Raw genomic sequence first — 21,920 nt, 5'->3', positions numbered from 1 at the left:
TTATGCTTGTTCAAAGCTTATCCACCACAGCAGAGGCAACATCAAAAATAGGTTTAAAATAAAACGTTTTGAAAACAGATTCCGAAGACCAATCAGCGGCCTTCATGATATCCTGGAGGCCAACCCCCAAGGAAAAAGCCTTTGAAGCCATAGCTCCCCGAGCAGAATGGGCCCCAAAGACAGAAATGTCTATGCCCGCTTCTAACATAAGCCAGCGTAACCAACGTGCCAAGGTAGCGGGAGAGACAGGCTTAAAAGGCTTTTGCAAAGCTATAAGCAGTTGACCCTGCAAATCATGGCGAAAAGGTGCAGTACTCACCTCATAATCCTTAATGCACTGTACCACACACAGTTTGGGATTGTGTGGAAAAGAAGGATAAGACACAGAAGTTGTGTTAGTCTTAGTACGGCGAGTAATGGAAAATGAAACACCTTCCGGTGAAAAAGTGCGACCGGCAAGGTCCAGAGCACGTACATCTGACACACGCTTACATGACAATAGGCATAACAACATTGTCAATTTAGCGGACAGTTGTTTTCGAGAAAGTAATGAATTATCAGGCCAAGAATTCAAGGAGCGTGAAACCACAGAGACATCCCATAATGTAACATACTTAGGGCAAGGAGGTTTTACCATCCGGATGCCTCTGAGAAATTTGGAAACCAAAGGATGTTCCCCAATAGGCTTACTATCTACTGGAATGTGACAGCCGAAATAGCAGAACGAAAGTTATTTACCGTTCTGTATACCAAACCAGAAGAAGCAAGAGAAGCAAGAAAATTAAGAACTAAGGTGACATCTGCCGATGAGGGATCCACTGACCTTTGAGTACACCAATCACACCACCGTTTCCAAGCTGACGCATAACATTTGTGGGTGTTGGGGGCCCAAGCTTCCCCGATAAATGGGGCAGCGTCTGAAGAAAGGCCTGCGATTTGCCAGCGTCCTCCGAAATCCGCCACGCAACAAGACGGAGATGACCCGACAGAATGAGAGGGTGGGGCTGCAGAAGAGGGTCCAGCAACAGGTTCCACTTGTTGGGGAGAAGGAGCGGCGGAGAGCAACTCATCTCCAGAAGAACTGGAAACCACGCCTGAGCCCTCCAAAGAGGAGTGATGAGAATCAGATCCGAGAGGAAACGCCTTGTGCGGGCCAGAACCCTGGGAATCATCATGAAGGGAGGAAACGCATAGCACAGGAGAGGAGGCCAAGACAGGAGAAAGGCATCCGTGGCTAAGGCCTCCGGATCCGGTCGCCAACTGTAAAACCGTGGAAGTTGACTGTTCAGGCGAGAGGCAAAGAGATCCAAGTGGCATTGGCCCCAAAACCGGGCCAAGGTCCGAAAGACCCGAGGGTGGAGACGCCAGTCGCTGTAATCCCAGAGATGACGGGAGTTCCAATCCGCAATAAGATTGTCGCGACCCGGAAGGTATTCGGCAATAATCGTGATCTGGCGCTGCAAGCATAGATGCCAAAAATCCTTGGCGATCTCCGAAAGGAGTTTGGATTTCGTGCCCCCAAGTTTGTTGACATACCTCACCGCTGAGATGTTGTCCATGCGGAGGAGAATGCAACAGTTCGTCGCCTGAGGGGAAAGACAGCGGATCGCAAAAGTGCCCGCAAGAAGCTCTAGACAATTGATGTGGAGGGATAATTCCTCCTGGGACCAGCAGCCCCCTGTCGTCAGAGAACCGCACCGGGCTCCCCATCCCCAAAGACTCGCATCGGACTTGATAACAATGTCTGGAGTCTTCCCGAACAGCGGACGACCGTTCCAAGACTCCATGTGGTCCAGCCACCACAACATCTCCCAACGAGCGTCCTCTTGAAAGGGGAATGAGATCCGAGTAACGAAGGCCCTTCTGAAGATGCCTGATCTTGAGGCGCTGAAGAGCTCCATAATGTAAGGGACCCGGAAATATGGCTTGGATTGAAGAGGACAACAGACCTACTATCCGAGCCGTGGTCCGTAAAGATACCAATTCTTTGGACAGGACCATGCGTAATTCTCATTTGATCGCTCTGATCTTCTGACCTGGAAGAAGAAGTTGACAGGCTAGCGAATTGATGCGGAACCCGAGAAAGTCCATCTTCTGGGAGGGTTGAAAGTCTGACTTCAGTGGATTGACAAGAACCCCCAGAGACTGTAAGAGTTCTATGGACCATTGTAAATGAATTGCAGAAGAAAAGGGCAATGTGCCATCAAAAGAATGTCGTCCAGATAGACAATCAAACGGACTCCTCTGGCCCGCAAAGATTCCATCACTGGTCTCATAAGCTTCGTAAAGCACCATGGAGCGGAAAAAAGACCGAAGGGGAGTACAGTGTACTCGAACCATTTCCCCAACCACCGAAACTGAAGTAAGCGACGGTGAGGAGCATAGATCGGGACAGACAGATAGGCATCCTTCAGGTCCAAACGGACCATCCAGTCCCCTTCTTGAAGAAGGTCTCGAAGAAGATGGATACCCTCCATCTTGAAATGACGATAGACAATGCCGCCGTTGAAATCTTTGAGGTTGAGGACCAAACGGGAACCTCCCCCTTTTTTCTCCACTAGATAAATGTTGCTGACGAAGCCGCCGGGATGACGGGAAGAAGGAATGATGGCTCCTTTCGCCAGAAGAGATTAGACTTCTTCGGAGATGAAGTCCTGATCTTGTTGGGAAAAAACAAGGGGTAAAGGAAGGCGGTGTTGGAGAGGACGTTAGTAGAACTCTAGCTTGAAACCTTGCACCGTCTCCAACACCCAAGCATATCTGGAGGTTTGCTGCCAATTGTGGAGAAAACATTTCAGTCTGCCCCCCAAAACAACTTTGGATGCCAGAATCAAGCTCACCTGAGTTGGAGGAATCTTGACGTCCTCCCTGAACACCTCTATAGCCGCCTTTGCCGTAGTTGTTTCTGCCTTTCCGTGAAGGGTAGAATCTGGTCTTTCCAGAGCCATAGTTGTCCTGGGCTCCTCCTCTTTGGGACTGACCTCCTCGCTGAGAAGGTTGATTACCTCCCTGGCCGGACAAACGTCCCCTTCGTCCGGCCCGTCCGAACGTCCCCTTCGTCCGGCCCGTCCGAAAACCGGACGGAAGGCACGACGCAGGTTTGACTGTGCCTGGTCAAGGCCACTGAACGTGGCCACAAAATTAGTTAAATCTTTTAAAAAGGGGGGACCAAAGAGAAATCCCTGAGCTAAGGGACCAGATTCAGAAGAGGCAAGATCTGTTAATTTAGGGTCCAACTTTATCAGAATGGAGCGACGGCGCTCGCAGGACAGGGCACAATTAGCATTACCTAAAATGCAGATGGCCCTCTGAGACCATCCAGCTAACTCATCGGGATCAATCATAGAGTTAGAGTTTTTTGCAGAGTACGCCAAGTCCAAAATCTTGGTCAAAGGACCCAAGAGATCAAGTAATTTGTCCTGGCAGGACCTTCACGACCTATCCAGACCTTTCTTCGGGTCTTTGGCATATTTGCGCATGTAAGTTACCATCGAAGGATCAACTTCGGGAGTCTCCGCTAACTTGTCCGCCAGGTCTGGGCGGGGACACTCAGAGCGCAACCTGGCGCGAACATCTTTTTCAAAGGGACAACGAATATGTGCCTGTACATATTCAGTAACTTCAGGTGAGGGAAGCCAGGCCGATGAATTTGGGTGAATAATGTCATCCGGATCAAAGGTTAAGACCTGCGGGATTGATGGAGCATCTACGAAATGCTCTTTGCGAGCTTTCTTTTTGGGAGGTGGAGCCACAGGATCTGAAGAAGAGTCAGTAGAAGAATCCTCAGTCACAGTGGAAACTTGGTGCGACTGAAAAGACGAGGCAGATCTTTTAGAAGCCCTGGAAGTGGATAAATTATTTGCCAATTTAACGAAATCCGCCTTATGGGGATTTTTTGGTGACTTTTTGGAAAGACCTGAAGAAGGTAGTCAACCTTGCTGAGTTGCATATTCAGCCAAATGTCTTTTAAGAGGGGCTATAGCTTGGTACAATGCTTGGTCCATGTATTCGCCACCCTCAGAGCCTGCGGGCTCTTCCTCATCGTAATAGAATGCTTCTTCATCCTCATAATAATCTGCCATTTTGACCTTCAAAAAGGTAATATGCCCAAGAGGAGAAGTATAATATTGACACCCAAACGGCACTTCAGGGGGAGTGATGACCCCAAAGCAAGCCAAAGAACAGGCACTAACCTGTCAATATAGAGTCAAATGTGGAGGGAGGGCTTGCTAACACACTCTAGGCAAAGCCTCTGTAATTATTTTACAACCCTAGGTCTTCTAAATACACTAGGGCATCAGGGACCTAACGACAGGCTAAAGGGCAAAAGCTGAAAAGCCAATTAATTTATCTCCAAGGAGAAACTCGAGCGCTTTATCGTCCTGTCAAAATCCACACAGGAACGAAGAGCGCAGTACCACCGCCGACCACCAAGCGATACAGCCAGTGCACTGCACATGCGCTGAGAAAGCCTGACGAAAATGGGAGACGCGCGAGAAAGGCGCGCGTCTCTCAGCCCCACTGCCGCTCCACGAAATAAGAAATGCAGGCGCAAGCAGCAAGCCGGTAAGCAGCAGCGCGACACAGGGAACCGGAGAGTTTCAAATTAGCATAAAACAGTAGCGCAAGCCGCAATAAACAAAGCGCAATTAGAATAACAAAGCGCGCTCAAGTTTAACAAAGGTAAATGCACAATAATGTAATAGTAAGGCAAAAAACACTTTTAACTGGCTGCGGAGCAGCAAAGAAAGAGGAAGTTGGAACCTCTATGACTGTTTATATACTATCTACATACTCTATGTTTCCCCAGTGTTTATGGGTAGTGTAGTTTTTTGATTTCTTTACTGTGTTTTCATTGGCTGCTGTGTCTAGTAAAGAAATTGAGAAAAGCATAATCGGAGCCTCCGTCCTGACATAGAATTAAACGACTGCCCCCCCCCCCCCCCCAAAAAATGCACAGAAAGAGAAATTCTTTGTGCATTTTCAGGTGTCTATCAGGTCTACAATACAGAAGTGACTTAAAACTCGTGTCTGACGGCTCCTTCTTTTCTTCTCTTATGAGCCTGCGGGGTGATAACCTTGACCTGGAAGAGGAGCCGGAAACATCGCCCTCTCCATCCCCATCCAGCTCAACCAGGATCCCATCAGAAGAGGAACCGGAAGAAAATCATCCTGAATCACAGACCCTTGTTACTTCTGATAATAAAAATCAATCTTTTGGCAAATACATACAGCCTCCTCGCCTGTATATCAAACCTGCCCTCCCACATATTACTTCATTATTTCATCATTTTTAAACTTGGTAACACTATCTGGGAATTGGTTGCACCCTATTAGTACCAGTTTAACACTCAAATATAGCAATAAGAAACAGCTGACCAGTCAAGTTTTGAAAAGGGCCTTCGACCGCCCTGGAACATATATATATATATGTTGCTGCATTTTTTCTAACTTTTGAAACGTTTGAGCTAAAATCATTTTTTTTGTTTTGTAAAAAATCTGCAAATGATGTGGCAGATGGTGGATTATGTGGCTAATGCAGCAAATTCATAATTATGTGAAATTCGCAGCAGCCGTACAATCGTATAATTCCATTGGCCCTGGCTAGAATTCCCAGAATTCCAAGAAAAAAACCTGGCCTGGAGCAGGACATCACACATGTATGTACCTGGGAAACTTGACAGGATTGAAGGAGGCAAACTAGCCATTGTTTGAATTTAATCAAACATGCAACGCTATTGAACTTACTGTGCAAGTTATGTCTTTGTTAATAACACTTTGTAATATGTCAATTATATAAAACCAAAACGATTATTTCCGTTTTCAAATCGTGCTTTCTCATTACTTTTATTTCCTTCACCCTTTAATCTTTCTCAAGTTTTGATGTTTTTTCCCCCTTGTAGATTTCTATTGTAACCCCTGCCATTGTTTCCATTCGCTTTCTCTTCCCCACGTGTTTATTTCATTATTTATCATTGCATATCCTCCATCAAATATTTACAACTGGTTCTTATGTAAAGCGCTCTGACACCTCCGGGTAAAGTTCGCGCTATATAAAATTGCAGTAAATAGAATAAATAAATAAATAAAATACGTAGCTTTCAACGTGTATATGCAATCAATTGTCCTTTATTGTAAGTTTTAATATTTGCATTAAGCATGCTTTTCAGCCTGTTTTAACTGGAGCAATAGAGGCCCGCTGCAGTATTTAACAAGTGTCTGGTAATGTATGGCCTGCTTTGAGTTTGGCAGCCTCTTGAATCATTTATCCCGTAACTCAGCCCGAGAAGAGATCTGCTGCTTCTGTCTGGCGCTGCTCGAGCGAAGTTTCGTTTCCGACAAGAGCAGATCAGGGAATACACGATTCCGAGAGGATACCCGATATGATATAACACCGGCAGACGTCAATGGCCCCTGTGAAAACAGAACAGAGAAAACGTCTCCCACCTCGCGCTCACGACTGAAAAGTATACCTAGGCTCCGCCCTGCAAGCAGCTTCTGAAGCGCGCGACTTTGCCGAGATCCACTCGGCCTTTGCTTGCATCACGACTATGTCACCTCCTGCGACCCACCCCCTCCTTCGCTGCTCCCTAGCACCAACCAAGGTTTCCAACCCGGGTGTAGGCCCTAGGTGGTGCCACCCTAGCAGAGTACCCAGGGCTGAGACTAGTTTCTGCGGCTGCCGTCTGGACGGTTTCCTCTGCATTCGCGAGCTTGGGTCTGCAGAGAGGACGGTAAGTGTTAGTTTCAACTGGAGAGTTGCCGGTCGCTGCGCAGGGGTGGAACTTTGCTGCCTCCGGTTCCACACCTGCCGGTCCGCTGTGGCTGGGCGGAGGTGCATCCTTTCTTGATGTCACACTAGGGCTGCCCCAGGTTGGGCACTTCAGAACTGGGACTGAACTAACCCCATAAGATGCACCCTCTGAGCTTGCTGTGATGGGTTTCTTTTTATCACCACACCCAGCCTTCTGCGGATTTGGATGGACAATTACTGAGCTATACCGCAACCACTCAAGTACGGGGAGTTTAAGGAGGGTTTGGAACCGTATTGCCCTTCAGCCCCAAAACACAGTCAGTGTTCATGTCCCTGCAGTGATGGTTGTCCCAGTCTTTCCTTTGATTGACCGTGAGATCTTTACCCACTGCTCCCTGGGAGTGGTTGGGGGGCTGGGGGCGTAAGCATTAGCGAGGAAAGGCTAAATTGCTTTCAAACTGAATTCACCACCTGGTTTGGGGCCGGTGTTGTATCTTAATACATCCTCCCCAATGTTCCAGGTCCCTGCTGCTCAGCCATTACCTGCTGGTGGTCATCTAGAGTTTTTGAGGGATTGGAGTGTCAGTTGGAGATATGTATGGGCTGAGTAGCAGGATGCTTCTCCTGGGGGGGCTTAGCTACCTACATGAAACTAAGATCTAATCAATCTTCTTGGAATCTATTCTACACTATAACTTTGATAAAACTTGCCACTATTACGAAATAGAAGCATGTTTGTGAAATGGAGCAATGAAGCAACTACAGTAGAAATTAAGAAGAGTACCAAGAAAAAGAAACTAAAGTTCTTTTGAAAACGAAAACTCCCCTCTTAAGAGACCCGCCAGCGTCCACTACATCGGACAGCCCACAGAGTCGGGCGTTTCATCAGATGTGGCAGCTCTCATTTTAATATAGCCTTATAGCCCGCCGTAGTGAGCTATACCTGCTATTAAAGCCCCCCTGCAGCGTTAAAGGCCCGAGCCGAATGAACATTATTGTTCAAGTACAGTCATCTATCAGCATACAAATGTATGAACAGGAAGCACTTTAGTAAAGGGACCAACAGCACTAATGGTAAATATTTTGGGATCATTTAAAGAAATCCACAGGTGCCGTGGACTGTGTGCTGTTCAACCGGATTCGCAGCGTTTATCCGTGCTTATGTTATCCGTGCTTATGTTATCCGTACTTATGTTATCCGTACTTCTAGAGCGCATGGCTACCCCAGCAACAGGGTGTCCCAGCGCCAAAGCAGATGGAAGCGGACACAGAGGCAGTTAGGCTAAAGGTTGGAGAAAAGTCACGTCTTTATACCGTCTTACGTTGTTGGGAAGTGGCAGTGTTGTGAACCTGCAGTGTTGATGTTTGGGGTACTGGCTCCGCGACCAGCATGTGCATGTAATTTTGCAGGTGTTTTGCATTGTTTGGTTTAAATTGTGTGCTGCATCTGCCGTCTGATGTGACCATTGTGGTACCAACTGTGAAGGTGGTGCTTGCAGCATGGCATCAAGAATGATATTTGTAGCCCGAGTTACAACAGCAGCAGAATGAGACGACCAGCATGTGCATGTAATCTCGCAGGTGTTTTGCATTGTTTGGTTTAAATTGTGTGCTGCATCTGCCGTCTGATGTGACCATTGTGGTACCAACTGTGAAGGTGGTGCTTGCAGCATGGCATCAAGAATGATATTTGCAGCCCGAGTTACAACAGCAGCAGAATGAGACGACCGTTGAGCTGCGCTATGCTGGGGCTTAGTCTAAACTTCAGCATACTTCTCAGGGGTGTAGAGAACGTGTCCCTGTGCCGTTGCGTTAGTGTGGCATTTTAATGGACAGTAAGGCTACCCTGAGATGGGGAGCATGTGTCCACTTACTGAGATCTGATGCTGCTTTTGAAACTGCCCGCATGGTGTGCTGTGTGCCCATTAGGTGTGTATATGTGGCTGCAAGTCACGGTAACAAGAGGAGCCGTGCGGAAGCCGGGATGGCCATGAACAGTGATTTGAGCTGGCAAGTGGAGTGTGCGCATGTTGAACGCCTCAGTTCATTGAATTCGGCGGTCCGGTGATGAGTAACCAAAGATTAGAATGCTGACCTATCGGGGAGTACATCGGGCCCTTTGTTGTGATAGAAACCATGGCGCATTGATGGAAACCATGGAGTTTAAAGACGAGCACTGAGCAGGGGGCCCTTTTTAGGTCGAGGACCATCGCACTGCGTAGCAGTGGGCGGAGCCCGAGATTTAATGTTTCTTAGAGGGGGCTTGGAAGCCGCTCCTCTTCTCCAATGGCTTGCCTCGTAAATGCTGGCCAGCCATTGGAAGAGTGGAGCGTCACTCCCTTTAAGCCCAGTCTTTTTCGTATTCGGGGGCGTGTTTTTTGCGTTCTTTCTATCTGTGACGTCATCTGTCACTCACCCAAAAACACGCCCCCAATTCCGAAAATTTGTATTGCTCTGTCTTCCTCTTTCTTTCCCAGACTCTTCATCTTTACCCCTTTCTTTCCATGACCTTCTCCCCAGTCTCTCCCTGTCTCTATCGTCCCATTTTTCCCTGTATTTCACAGACTGTCTCTTACTCCTGCATTCCTCTAAATCTCAACCTCTGGCTGAGATTTAGCCATTCTGCAGGCTTAAAATCTCGTTAGTGTTGCTCAATTAACGATCTGTGTGGCATGGAAGACTCTGTTCGTGTTAGATATTAGCTTTAATGCCCTAAATAAATCACCGTAGACGGCAAATGCACCAAGCCATTTCTCAAGTTTACAGCAACACTCTCAACAAGGTTCAACTGGAAGCACATCTTCTACTGAAGCTTTCACTATGGTAGCCGCTGCGGGGGCACATGAAGTGAACACTATTGGCACTGTAGCTCTTTAAGAGAAATCTAGCGCGAGAAATTAGGCTCAGTTGGCGCACATTCCGGGGACTAGTGTCTCTTGTTGTGAGCGTGTGTGCAATGTAACTGGTATGGTAATCCGGTCTTGTTGCTTGCTTTCTGTTGGCTTTGGTCAGGGAAGAGAGAGCAGTGTGGTTTGGGCTTGCTTCATCACATTTCAGCGCCAGGTTTTCATCTAAAAATACCTGTAAAATCAGAAAAGAAATGTCGCTCAAGCTTTCAGATAAGGTGAGTCATGCTTTACATACAGATGACTCGGTGATGTGTGCAGCAGATAAGGCAAGTGATCTAGGAGCTAGGGTCATATAAAGCATGGTGTTTCGTCTATCATCTAGACAAAGTGAGCAGTTACCTTTTATAGAGTTCAGATTAGGTAGTCGAAATCATGCATACCATGGATCGATTTATCTAGACTTTGTGTGGTATTCTCATGTTTAGAATGTGCTTGTGTAACATCCATGTACCTAATGCGTGATATTTGGAGTGACACTTATTTTCTAGCTAGGCGGTACGCTGCTACCCATGGTATATCATTGAAAACAATTCTCACTTCTTTACAAATCTAAGTGTCTAAAAAGGGATTTAAAACTCTTTCTAGTCAGTCAAGGATGCGATTAGTTGGGTTGGAAACGGGTTTGTAACAAAACAATGTACTGCTGCACGTCCTGACCTGAAGGTGGACGTTTGTTACACTACCAGTCAGTCCAGCCACCAGGTGTGAGGCACTCATTACACCTCTCACTGAAATCCTTACAATGTCGAGAATTGTTTATTATTAATGTATTTATATAGTGCTACCTACCCCTGATGAGGCGTTGAAGTTCCTTATGCCTGGGCGCACGCTGCTCCGGAACACATGGTAGTAGTTGGTTGTTGTTAGTAACTTGGATTGACCTTGCTCTCTTAAGGAGACCATTCAGTGCATTTACTCTAGTGTCTTTGAGGTGGATTAAATTAGTAGGAGACAGGTGTGATCAGTAGTGACGGGCGGGAGGTATTGTGAATTAATGCCGTTAGTTGGTGGGATTAGTTGATGAGATTATGTATTGTTAGGTTGCAGAGTACGACTTTCAAAGGACACGTTGCGATCTTTGAAATGAGGTCTAGGCAATTTGTAGAAATACAATAACAGATTAAGGCATACAAGCACATGAGTTATAATCGGCTGAACTCAGTGTGAGGAGGCATGAATTCAAAAGAAAATAAGGAGACGCGACAATCGTAAATCAAGTTCAATAGTTTCATGCAGGATTTTAGGAACACAGAGTAGACTTTTGAGGTAGTATGCACTCTCAGGATGCACAACTGTCTGAAAAAATACACCATTATTCTCATGTAAAATAGTGCTATATTAAGCACTTGGATAGGCCATAGAATCAAACTACAGCTAGGCCACTGCTTGAGCAAGGACAGTTGATCTGCTCTGGGGTTGGGAGCGTAAAGTAATGGCTGGAGGTATATGTAGGGAGATATTAAGACCTTAAGGCTATGTTTTTTTTGTGAAAATAAATGTTAGTTTTTATCCATATATAAAAAAGAACGGCCTTGTAGAGACATGTATAGTGCGTATCAGGGCACAAGTCCTATAAAAAGAAGCGGGGGAACTGACCAAGTAGGACAGCATGCAAATGAGATCATTACATCACGACGTAGCGCTATAAAAGAAATAAAATAGTCTAGTTCAATCAATCCATTAATACTTTATTCAGCATCAAAACAATACCATAAAAGAACAAATTAAAAACATTCATATATCACAGTAAAAAGTTAAGAATGTCACGGTAAGACCAGCCCACAATTACATATGCAAAGTGATTCATATTAAAACCCCTTCTCTTCTGATAATCTTATACAAATGGTTAAAACTTGACCTGGGGTAAAAAAAAAAAAAGGTAACATGACCGGATAAAAAGAAGACACATACAAGAAACCACCTCATAACAGGGGATACAATAAATGCTCTTTTGGTAATTGAGGATGAACTCAGCTCCCCAATTCATTACTGCGACCATTAACCTACCAACACTAAAGTTAGTCTGATCACTCCTCGCCTCTACTGATTCTAAGTCGCATTGCTGACCTTAAAAAACTTATAGTACAGTGAAGAGTTAAAACCTCTGTGGACAGCTTCAAGAAAAGTAGAGCCACCTTTGCCTGTTTAAACCCTGCTTTTCTTAAAATACTTTTTAAAAATAGCTTCCTGCGGTACACATAGTAGGGACTCAATAAAACAAAGCGGAGGGTATCCTGCGGAGACCGTTGGTCGGAGCCGCACGGGCCCTTCACCTCTATGGTTTTAGTGTAACCTGCCGGCACCGCTAGGCTATGATGTAGTAAGTTTAGCCTGGAGCGTGTCATTAAAAATCTGTCTTGGGGACTGTAGATAAAAGACAAATATGGTTCATTGCCCAAGCATGATTTGGTCAAAATGTGCACTCTAACAGAGGGTTTGTTCACCTCGCTGCCCTCCCTACGGGACGCCACATGTTTCAGGAATTCCGCCTTCACGTAAGCCTTGTCCAGAGGTAACAATTTTGTAGGGTGGTTAAAAAAATCTACGCAACCCAAGGCTGACAGGGTTTTCCTAACATACTTAAGCCATGGGATAATCTTCCCCTGGTCACGTGCAATGCAGCCCATAACAATCGCCTTAGTTAATGCGGCCTCTGGATTCGTCCAGATCTTAATCCAACAGGTGATAGGTTTTAGTGCTATCCTATCTCTGATGTAGCTGACACCCAATTCCTCATGAGTGATAAACGACGGGATACTCTGTGGGACGTTCAACAGTCTCCGCAGGAATTTATTCTCTTCTGTGTGGAGAATTTGCGCACTGGTAAAGCCCCAAACTTCACTACCATACAATATTTTGGCGCAGCACATCGAATTGTAGAGTCTCAGAATTTGTTCCGGTGACCAGCGACCCAACCTACGCGCAAAATTCAGAATAGCGCCGGAACAGCTAGTTAGAGTACAAGATTTCTCTTCTATCAGGGCTTTAAAACTAAGCCGGGTAACAAATGAAATCCGCAGAAATGAGAGTCTGGACTTTTTGTAGGCAATGCGCACCAATTATATATTTGTATTTCTTTTTCTGCATTTTCCCCACCTCCATAATATAGGATTTGGAAAGGTTAGCAGACAGGTCTAGACTCTCCATGAAACGGACAAAGCCATCTATCAGACATTGTAGACCACGAGGGGCCCATGCAAGGAGTACCGCATCGTCTGTGTATAGCAGAGCGGGGACCCCTCTTGTTCTTATCCGAGGTGAGTCCACCCCCAGGCTTTTAACACAGATTCCAGGTCGTTTATATAGAGGGTGAATACGAAAGGTGCCAAAATGCAACCCTGTCTTACTCCCCTTGAGCATGGGAATTGGTCAGTCATGCTCCCCTCCTCGTTGTATCTGACCTGAGCAAAAGTATTCCAGTGTAGCGTCCTTAAGATGTTAACCAAACACGGGTGTACGCCAAGGTCCTCCAAGAGCCCCTACAATTTTTTGCGGTTTACTCGGTCGAAAGCCGCCGTCAAGTCCATGAAAGTCAAGTACACTGTCTCCTGACTGGCAACAGTGTACTTGGCTGTCAACAGGTACAAGTTGAGGCATTGATCAGCCGTTGAAAGTCCTAACCTAAACCCATACTGTGTGTCAGTAATTGTACGATTTTCCTCCGCCCAGTCCAGTAATCTGTTAAGGATAGCCCTGCCTAAAACCTTCACTGTCGCGTCCATGAGGGAGATAGGACGATAACACAATGGGCTATCCCTGTTTCCCTTTTTAGGTCGAGGACCGTAGGCTGCGCTTGCGCAGTTCGGTCCGAAGATTTAATGTTTCTTAGTACGGGGCATTAACCCGCCCCTCTTCTCCATTGGCTGGCCTCGTAAATGCTGGCCAGCAATTGGAGGAGAGGGGCGTCGCTCCCTTTAAGCCCCGTCTTTTCCCGATTCGGGGGCGTGTTTTTTAGGTTCTTTCTCTTTGTGACGTCTTTAGTCACTCAAACCTAAAAAATACGCCCCCAGTCTGAAAAGGACGGGGCTTACATCATCTGTTTGCAGCGCTGTGGTTTGTTCCTGCCCCTAGGGATTGCGGCAGCATCATTGGCCTGCTGCGCTGGGATTGGCTCCGGCCTGTTTCCCTATCATTCTCTTTATTTTCCTTTCCTTTATCTCTTTCAGGGGGTGTGCCCTCTGCGGGCCGGGCTTTCATTTGCTGGCGCTAATTCTCGGCTGCCTGTTTCTCGTCCGCTCCATCGGAGCCGCGCCATCACCCACACTGAGAGCAATCTCTGTGCAACAGTCATGTTGTTGTCTCTGGACATAGAACTTTGTCTTGCATATTTTCTGGTCTGATTTGTCGTAGGATTGTATTTAAATCAGTCTTCTCAAGAATATGACTTTTGCACATCTCAAAGCTTGCCCTTGGTACCCCATTTTAAGATGGCCGCTCCGCTTCTGTTTTGTACTCCCGTCGACCCTTATTTCCCCAGTAGCGTATTGAAGTTCCTTTGTCTCATTAATATATTGCTCGGTCTAGATACCCCTTTACAAGCTGGCCGCCACAATTTTCATCTGAATTTTGAGTCTTGGTCTAGATACCCCTTTACAAGATGGCTGCCACGATTTTAATCTGAATTTTGAGGGGCTGTCAAATATGTCTGACCGCCTTGTAAATTGTTCTGGGGACTTATCTCTTGTGTTATAAAGCATTTTCTTCGTATTATACTTATACTTAATTTATTTATGATTGGATAGTTAATCATGTAGGGGCTATATACAAACACATCGTAAATGATTTTATGCCCGTCAATTCCTTCGGGTGTCTCTATTGAACTAGATATGCCCTGGGTATTTTGGATTTGACTATTGTATGAGACTCCGTTTTTCATCAATTGTTCGCTATAGGAAGACATTGCTAATCCAAGATAGCCGCCATGGAGTGCATCCTAGTTAGAATGTCGAAGGGAGACATTTTGTGGTGGCACACAACTACTCGCATTTTCATTTCATCAGGCGGGAGTATTTAAACTGGCCCGGTGAAGCTATTTGTCCCCCATCCTACCTGCAGTGACGTCTTGGCTCTTGCAGACCTGCTTATACCGGTAAGCCTACCTGGGGAACATGTTGCTTTGTTTTGCTTGATGCCTGGATTTTCTAGTCTTTGATGAATTGTCGGGTATAATGTCTCTTGCCTGAGCGGCTACCATGTGTATGTATTTCCAAGAGGGAGATGGGCTATACTTTAACTCAGGAAAACTGCCTTGATTTCGTACTTGAGGGGTGAGACTCTAGGCTTAATGAGGAGGGCCTTGCCATATGGTCATTACATATATCTATCAGTGATGGCATTATGCCCTTAGTTAGCAGAAGCTTGGATCATAAGTGGCTCTGTCTGTGTGTGTGGCTCTGTCTGTGTGTGTGGCTCTGTCTGTGTGTGTGGCTCTGTCTGTGTGTGTGGCTCTGTCTGTGTGTGTGGCTCTGTCTGTGTGTGTGGCTCTGTGTGTGTGTGTGGCTCTGTGTGTGTGTGGCTCTGTGTGTGTGTGGCTCTGTCTGTGTGTGGCTCTGTCTGTGTGTGGCTCTGTGTGTGGGGCTCTGTGTGTGTGTGTGTGTGTGTGGCTCTGTGTGTGTGGCTCTGTGTGTGTGTGTGTGGCTCTGTGTGTGTGTGCGGGGCTCTGTGTGTGTGTGTGTGTGTGGCTGTGTGTGTGTGTGTGGCTGTGTGTGTGTGTGTGGCTGTGTGTGTGTGTGTGGCTGTGTGTGTGTGTGTGGCTCTGTGTGTGTGTGTGGCTCTGTGTGTGTGTGTGTGTGTGTGTGGCTCTGTGTGTGTGGCTCTGTGTGTGTGTGTGTGTGGCTCTGTGTGTGTGTGTGTGGCTCTGTGTGTGTGTGTGGCTCTGTGTGTGTGTGTGGCTCTGTGTGTGTGTGTGTGTGGCTCTGTGTGTGTGTGTGTGTGGCTCTGTGTGTGTGTGTGTGTGTGGCTCTGTGTGTGTGTGTGGCTCTGTGTGTGTGTGTGGCTCTGTGTGTGGCTCTGTGTGTGTGTGTGGCTGTGTGTGTGTGGCTCTGTGTGTGTGTGTTGCTCTGTGTGTGTGTGTGGCTGTGTGTGTGTGTGTGTGGCTCTGTGTGTGTGGCTGTGTGTGTGTGTGTGTGGCTCTGTGTGTGTGTGTGGCTCTGTGTGTGTGGCTCTGTGTGTGTGTGTGTGTGTGGCTGTGTGTGTGTGTGGCTCTGTGTGTGTGTGTGGCTCTGTGTGTGGCTCTGTGTGTGTGTGGCTCTGTGTGTGGCTCTGTGTGTGGCTCTGTGTGTGTGTGGCTCTGTGTGTGTGTGGCTCTGTGTGTGTGTGTGGCTCTGTGTGTGTGTGTGTGTGTGGCTCTGTGTGTGTGGCTCTGTGTGTGTGGCTCTGTGTGTGTGTGTGTGGCTCTGTGTGTGTGTGTGTGGCTCTGTGTGTGTGTGTGTGGCTCTGTGTGTGTGGCTCTGTGTGTGTGGCTCTGTGTGTGTGGCTCTGTGTGTGTGGCTCTGTGTGTGTGTGTGTGTGTGTGGCTCTGTGTGTGTGTGTGTGTGGCTCTGTGTGGCTCTGTGTGTGTGTGTGGCTCTGTGTGGCTCTGTGTGTGTGTGGCTGTGTGTGTGTGTGTGGCTCTGTGTGTGTGTGGCTGTGTGTGTGTGGCTCTGTGTGTGTGTGTGGCTCTGTGTGTGTGTCTCTGTGTGTGTGGCTCTGTGTGTGTGTGGCTGTGTGTGTGTGGCTGTGTGTGTGTGGCTCTGTGTGTGTGGCTGTGTGTGTGTGGCTGTGTGTGTGTGGCTGTGTGTGTGTGGCTGTGTGTGTGTGGCTGTGTGTGTGTGTGTGGCTGTGTGGCTGTGTGTGTGTGGCTGTGTGTGTGTGGCTGTGTGTGTGTGGGGGCTCTGTGTGTGTGTGGGGGGGGGTCTGTGTGTGTGTGTGTGTGTGTGGCTCTGTGTGTGGCTCTGTGTGTGTGTGGCTCTCTGTGTGTGTGTGTGTGGCTCTGTGTGTGTGTGTGGCTCTGTGTGTGTGTGTGTGGCTCTGTGTGTGTGGCTCTGTGTGTGTGTGTGGCTCTGTGTGTGTGTGTGGCTCTGTGTGTGTGTGTGGCTCTGTGTGTGTGTGTGGTTCTGTGTGTGTGGCTCTGTGTGTGTGGCTCTGTGTGTATGTGTGTGTGTGTGGCTCTGTGTGTGTGTGTGTGCGTGGCTCTGTGTGGATAGCTTTTTTTGTAGGTGGCTCTGTGTGGGTGGCTCTGTGTAGGTGGCCCTATGTGAATGACTCTGTATGGGTGGCTTTGTGTGTGTGGGTGTAAAGGCAATAGGTCATGCATTTGCGAGCGATTAAGCTATTGGCATTGTAAATGACAATGCCATTTACTTAACGATTAAGCTATTGGCAATGTAAATGACAATGCCATTTATTTATGATAAAAAAAAATGTCATGAGCAATGCCACTAGCTCTACCTTCAATAATGCAGAGACCATTGCATTGTAAATGCTTGTTTATTGTGTTGCCCTGCCATTACATTTCTATTTGCCTGTTGCTGCCATACTGGATCGGTTTGCGGAGTAGTTTTCGTGCACCTGCATTTGATCATCCTGTACACCCTCATGAAAGGCGTATCAGCGCCCCAACAGGAGCGAGTGGGTGAGAGGTCACTCACCAGGAACTTTGACTCTTTGTGTTGGAAATGGTGCTATACCATCAGTATGCTTGTACTGCCATGCTAGTTTATACCTTAGTACTCTCAATTTGCTTCAGTCTTTTGATGTATGCCTAGCTTAATTATTTGCTACGGGTATTTTGTTTCATGGAGGTCTGGATTTGCTACATGAGTATATTTTGGAATGAGCAGTTTTTGCTTGAGTTCTTGTTTTTGGGATGTGTTGCCCCATGCATTGAGTGGTGTGCATTGTGGGGTCGTGGTGATATGATGGTACCATCCATGATGTGACATGTTGGCCTTAGAAAAGGGACTATCCAGACATGTTCGTCCAGGAATGTGAGTGTTTTTGATGGGTGACAGTTTTGTGGTGTGTAATTTACCACCCTTCATGTGGGGTTAAGGGTGTGAAGTATTGGTCCTGGACTGCGGCCATGTTTGATGAGTGATAGTTTTGTGATGTGTAGTTTTCCTCTCCTTCTAAGGGGTAATGGTGTAGGGGTGTGTGTGTTTCCCAAGTATTCATCCTTCCTAAGGGGGGAGGAAGTAGGGGCAGTGTGTAAGCCCAAGGTGTTCACACTTTCCTAAGGGGTTAAAGGCTGTAGGGGTGTTTGTTTAGCCTAAGGTAACATCTTTCCAAAGAGCTTATTGTTGTAGGGGCATTTATTTAGCCTAAGGTACCACCCTTTCCTAAGGGATTAAGGGTGTAGGGGTATTTGTTTAGCCCGGTGGGAAGTTATCATCTTTTAGGTGTAGGATGATAGATAGGTTAGCCCAATGATTAAGGAAGTACCTTGTTATTTCCCTGTGTAATAGAGGGTAGGTAAAACCATAGGTCCCTTTCAAGTGCGTGGTGATGGGGGATAAATGTATATCCAATGCACTACAGTGTGAAAGAATCCAGTTCCTCTTTCTGTGTTGTTATGGTGGGTACGGGCTGGTCTTATCAGACTATATGTGGTGTGAAAATAACAGATAGTTGTGTTCAAGATCTGGGTTATCTTCACTCTGGCACTGTTTATTGGTGGGACGTTTTGATGGTTTGTGTAATTTACTGTCTTTCACCCCTTTAGAACTATGGTGTGTGTGTGTGTTGTGTGATATTTCCTGTTGTGGCCCGTTGCCATTGTATGCATTCTTCCCATAGTCTTGTATCCAATGTCATGGGACCACAGTATTGTATCCAATGTCATGGGACTGTTTCATCAATTACCATCTTATATCCCATGATACGTTCTATTGTAACTTTTGTTTGTAACTTTTGTTTATATTTAAAGAGGGGAGATGTGTTGTATCTTAATGCGTCATTCCCAGCATTCAAGGTCCCTGCTGCTCAACCAGTGTGTAAGGTCATTTAGAATTTTAGAGAGTGTTTGTGGAATTGGAGTGTCAGTTGGAGATATGGATTGAGCAGCAGGATGCTGCTCCTGGTTGGGCTTAGCTATCTACTTCTCTACATGAATCTAAGCTATAATAAACCTTACACTATGGCGTCTGACCTTTGATTAAAACAGTCTGGTTCCTTCTCTGGGCTCCACACTCTCACTCCCCAGTTCTTTTGCGACAGTGTTCTCCAGGACTCAAGATATCCTTATCTGCAGAGCTAGAGTGTCTCCATTCGTCCTACTGATTAGGGTGCTGTTCTCCCAGGATCTACACCAACATTTTTGTAAGGGTTGGTCTAGATTGCCCAGAGGCTCAACATCCATTCCTCAGCAGGGGGTAGGCTAGGGTGCCAATGGATTCGCCACTACTGCTTTGCTAGTTGGACTGTCCCCAGGATTAGCACCCATTGGTCTGCAGAATGGGGCAGTGCTGCCACTGGCTACACACCCATCACCTTCATGATTGGTCCAGGTCTCTTCCAGCCTCTACATCTGCTGTGAAGGGTTAATCTGCCCATATTCTACGCACTCATCGCTTCTCTGGGATCAGCACCAGAGCTCTACAGTTCTGAGTTGTTGCTCTTCCCTGCATCCACACAGCTGTTAGGCCAGAAGTATTGTGTCAGTGTGAGGTATCTCCTCTGAAATCCCTTTGAACGCATGCACAGTATACTGCCAGCCTCAAGAGCTCCTGTTAGTGAACTGTACATGTATAGAAACAATTTTGATTAGATCTTTTTTGCCCACATAACATTGTGAATGGACCTAAAGTTGCATGATGGTAGGTGGTGCCTTTTCTCTCTCAATAAATGAGCTGCTACTACTAACCAGTACTAGAGTTGTATGTCTTGATTTAAAACTCCCACCCCTTCATAGCAGTTTAAACAGGAGACTGCAAACATGGTAAAACGTAGTTACATGTGATAATCCTATATCCTCTTTTAGGCTGTCAACAAAGAGGCCAAATGGAAATCTCGTTGACAGGCCACTTCCCTAGACACTGAGGAATCAGATTTTTTATGGGGGATAAGTCTCATTATGATCTATTGTCTTCTCAAACTTGGAGCCAAATTCCAGGAATGGCACTGATTAGTTTTCTCTATCTTGTTGTAGACACTCTTCAGTGGTATCTAAAGTAGCTCTGTATAGGTTCTAGCAAGCCTTTACATGCTCTTCCACCCTTCTACTTCTGTGTTACTTTGCTTGGCAGACCATCCTTGTGCTGTTGACCGGGTTTGCTGCCCACCGCTGTCATTCTACGCGGTCATCTGTCATTTGAGGGTGCGCTATGCGTGCAACAGTATTGTGGACTTTAATGTTTGGCCCTCAGTTTCTATAAAATCAGTCATTCTTGTACCTTCAGTCATTATTGTGATGGAGAATGAATTACAATTGTGAATACTAGTTTCTTTTGTCTTAATACTATTTGCGTTTGTGTACACCGTTCTTGTGTTTATTTTAGACAACCTGTGTCTAAGTAATAATAAGTTTGAATTCTTAAATACTTTTATGTGTAGACTCCACAGTGTTTTGACAAATCCAGTAAAGTTGTGAATATTTTAGGAAATTCAAGTTAATGGCAAACAGTATTGAAAACACAAAAGTTGATGGGAGGAATGCTTGCATTAAGCTAACCCCTGCTATTGATCGGATTAGCATACCAACCCATCCTTCTTTAGGCCATCTCAGTTTAGACCGGGCCATGTGCTAATCAACCTTTACCATACTCCAGTAGTAACACTTCAGCCTGAACTACCAGGCCAGGTCCTCGCTGAACCGGTGAACAAGCAACCCAAGACTGGCTCTGCCCAGACATTGAGGTGACATGGTAGGCAAAAGAACAGTGGGTTGGAATGCTGCCCTGAACGATTACTTTAGTTGGACTTATTCGATGCATCCCTCCCTTCACCTTTTGAATGTTTGATGGAACGTCCCAAGTGACCACAGGCATACCCGGACAAGGGTCCCATACTCACTGTGCCACTGGGACCAAGCTATACCTGACTAAAGAGCCCATTCAGGACCAAACCGTCTTGGGTTGCTTATTTTCTGGGGCAGGGTGGACCTGGCCTGTCAGTTCGAGCTGGCCATTCCCTATTGGAGCAGGGTCAAGACTGATTTGTTTATGGCTAGGTACAGACTGAGGAGACAGTGGGGAAAGGAACAATGGGATGGGATGCTACCTGAGCGATTTTCAGTGGTTAACCTTATTGCAAGCATCTCTCCCTTCACCTTTTTGTATGTTTGATGTACAGTATTAAAACAATAGCACATGTAGTTATACATTTCTGCAGGCTGTTTCCGTACTGCTTTTTACAGGTGTGGCGGCTACTTGTCTTATAGTAAAGAGGGGTTAACTTCCATGAAGCAATTAGTGTTGGCTGGAAGTTTTATGTTTTGGTTTTAAAAATCTCAAGATTCCCATCTCTTGCTCATTTGTATTTTGAGGTCTTATTAGACTATTTGCCATTTTACCAATCCTCTGCCATATTCTCCAACTGTATTCTATTTCAGGTTGACATCTGCCATAGTTATTGTGTAGTCTTAGATGGTTCATGTGTGATTTATAAACATTGCACAGCAGTGTTTCCCAAACTGTGGGTCGTGTCGCGACCCGATATTTGGTGGGTCGCCAAAGTCCAGGCTATAAATAATGCCTTTAAATTTTGTGTTTACATGTCACTTTAGTTGCACTTTGGATACTGGGGTCTAATGTCAGGGTATGTCTTTTGCTGCTTATTTTTTTTAACGCAGATTGGTGTTTATGAACACCTCTCACTTTACAGTCAGAAAAAAAATAATGTTACTTATCTGACAATCCCCCTGGGATACATTAAGTGTAAAATAAAAGCTGGAGGATGTAAATTTAAGATTTATCCTGCTCAGCGCTTGCACTGTGCTTGAGAAAACCATTATTTTTAGTATAAACTTAGAAGGGACTTGCATCTTGCCTTCTCTCTTTGATTGCACCATCAGGATTCAAGCAAGCCGGGCCGAAGACGGCTGAAATGCCAGAAACCGGTCCCCGGTAGCTTGTTTCCTTCCCAGTATAAGAATTGGCTTGGTAGTTTGGTCTGCCCTGTTCCCATGATGCACTGGGCCAGGGTCAGACTAATTTGCATATAGCCAAGTTCTGAGCTGGGATGGTGCAGTGAGCTAAAAAACGGTGATGGATCAAGCCCTGATCTTTGGACTGGGTAAGAGTGGTCTGCTTAATTCAGACACTCTGTTCATCAACACCCCT

General features: G+C 46.2%; 1 protein-coding gene across 1 annotated transcript in view; it reads left to right on the top strand.

The window, feature by feature from the left end:
- Positions 1-6,573: 6,573 nt before the first annotated feature.
- The window catches only part of DICER1 (dicer 1, ribonuclease III), a 521,797-nt gene continuing 506,450 nt past the window's right edge, over positions 6,574-21,920 (top strand). The window contains exon 1 of the mRNA XM_086937733.1: positions 6,574-6,734. The gene's annotated coding sequence lies outside the window, so the exon portion shown is untranslated. The remainder of the gene's footprint in view (positions 6,735-21,920) is intronic.

This window comes from Lissotriton vulgaris, chromosome 9 (assembly GCF_964263255.1).
Source record: "Lissotriton vulgaris chromosome 9, aLisVul1.2, whole genome shotgun sequence".
Lineage (NCBI taxonomy): Eukaryota > Metazoa > Chordata > Amphibia > Caudata > Salamandridae > Lissotriton > Lissotriton vulgaris.
The sequence above is the reverse complement of the archived record's forward strand: the minus strand, read 5'-3'. Positions and strand labels throughout refer to the sequence as shown.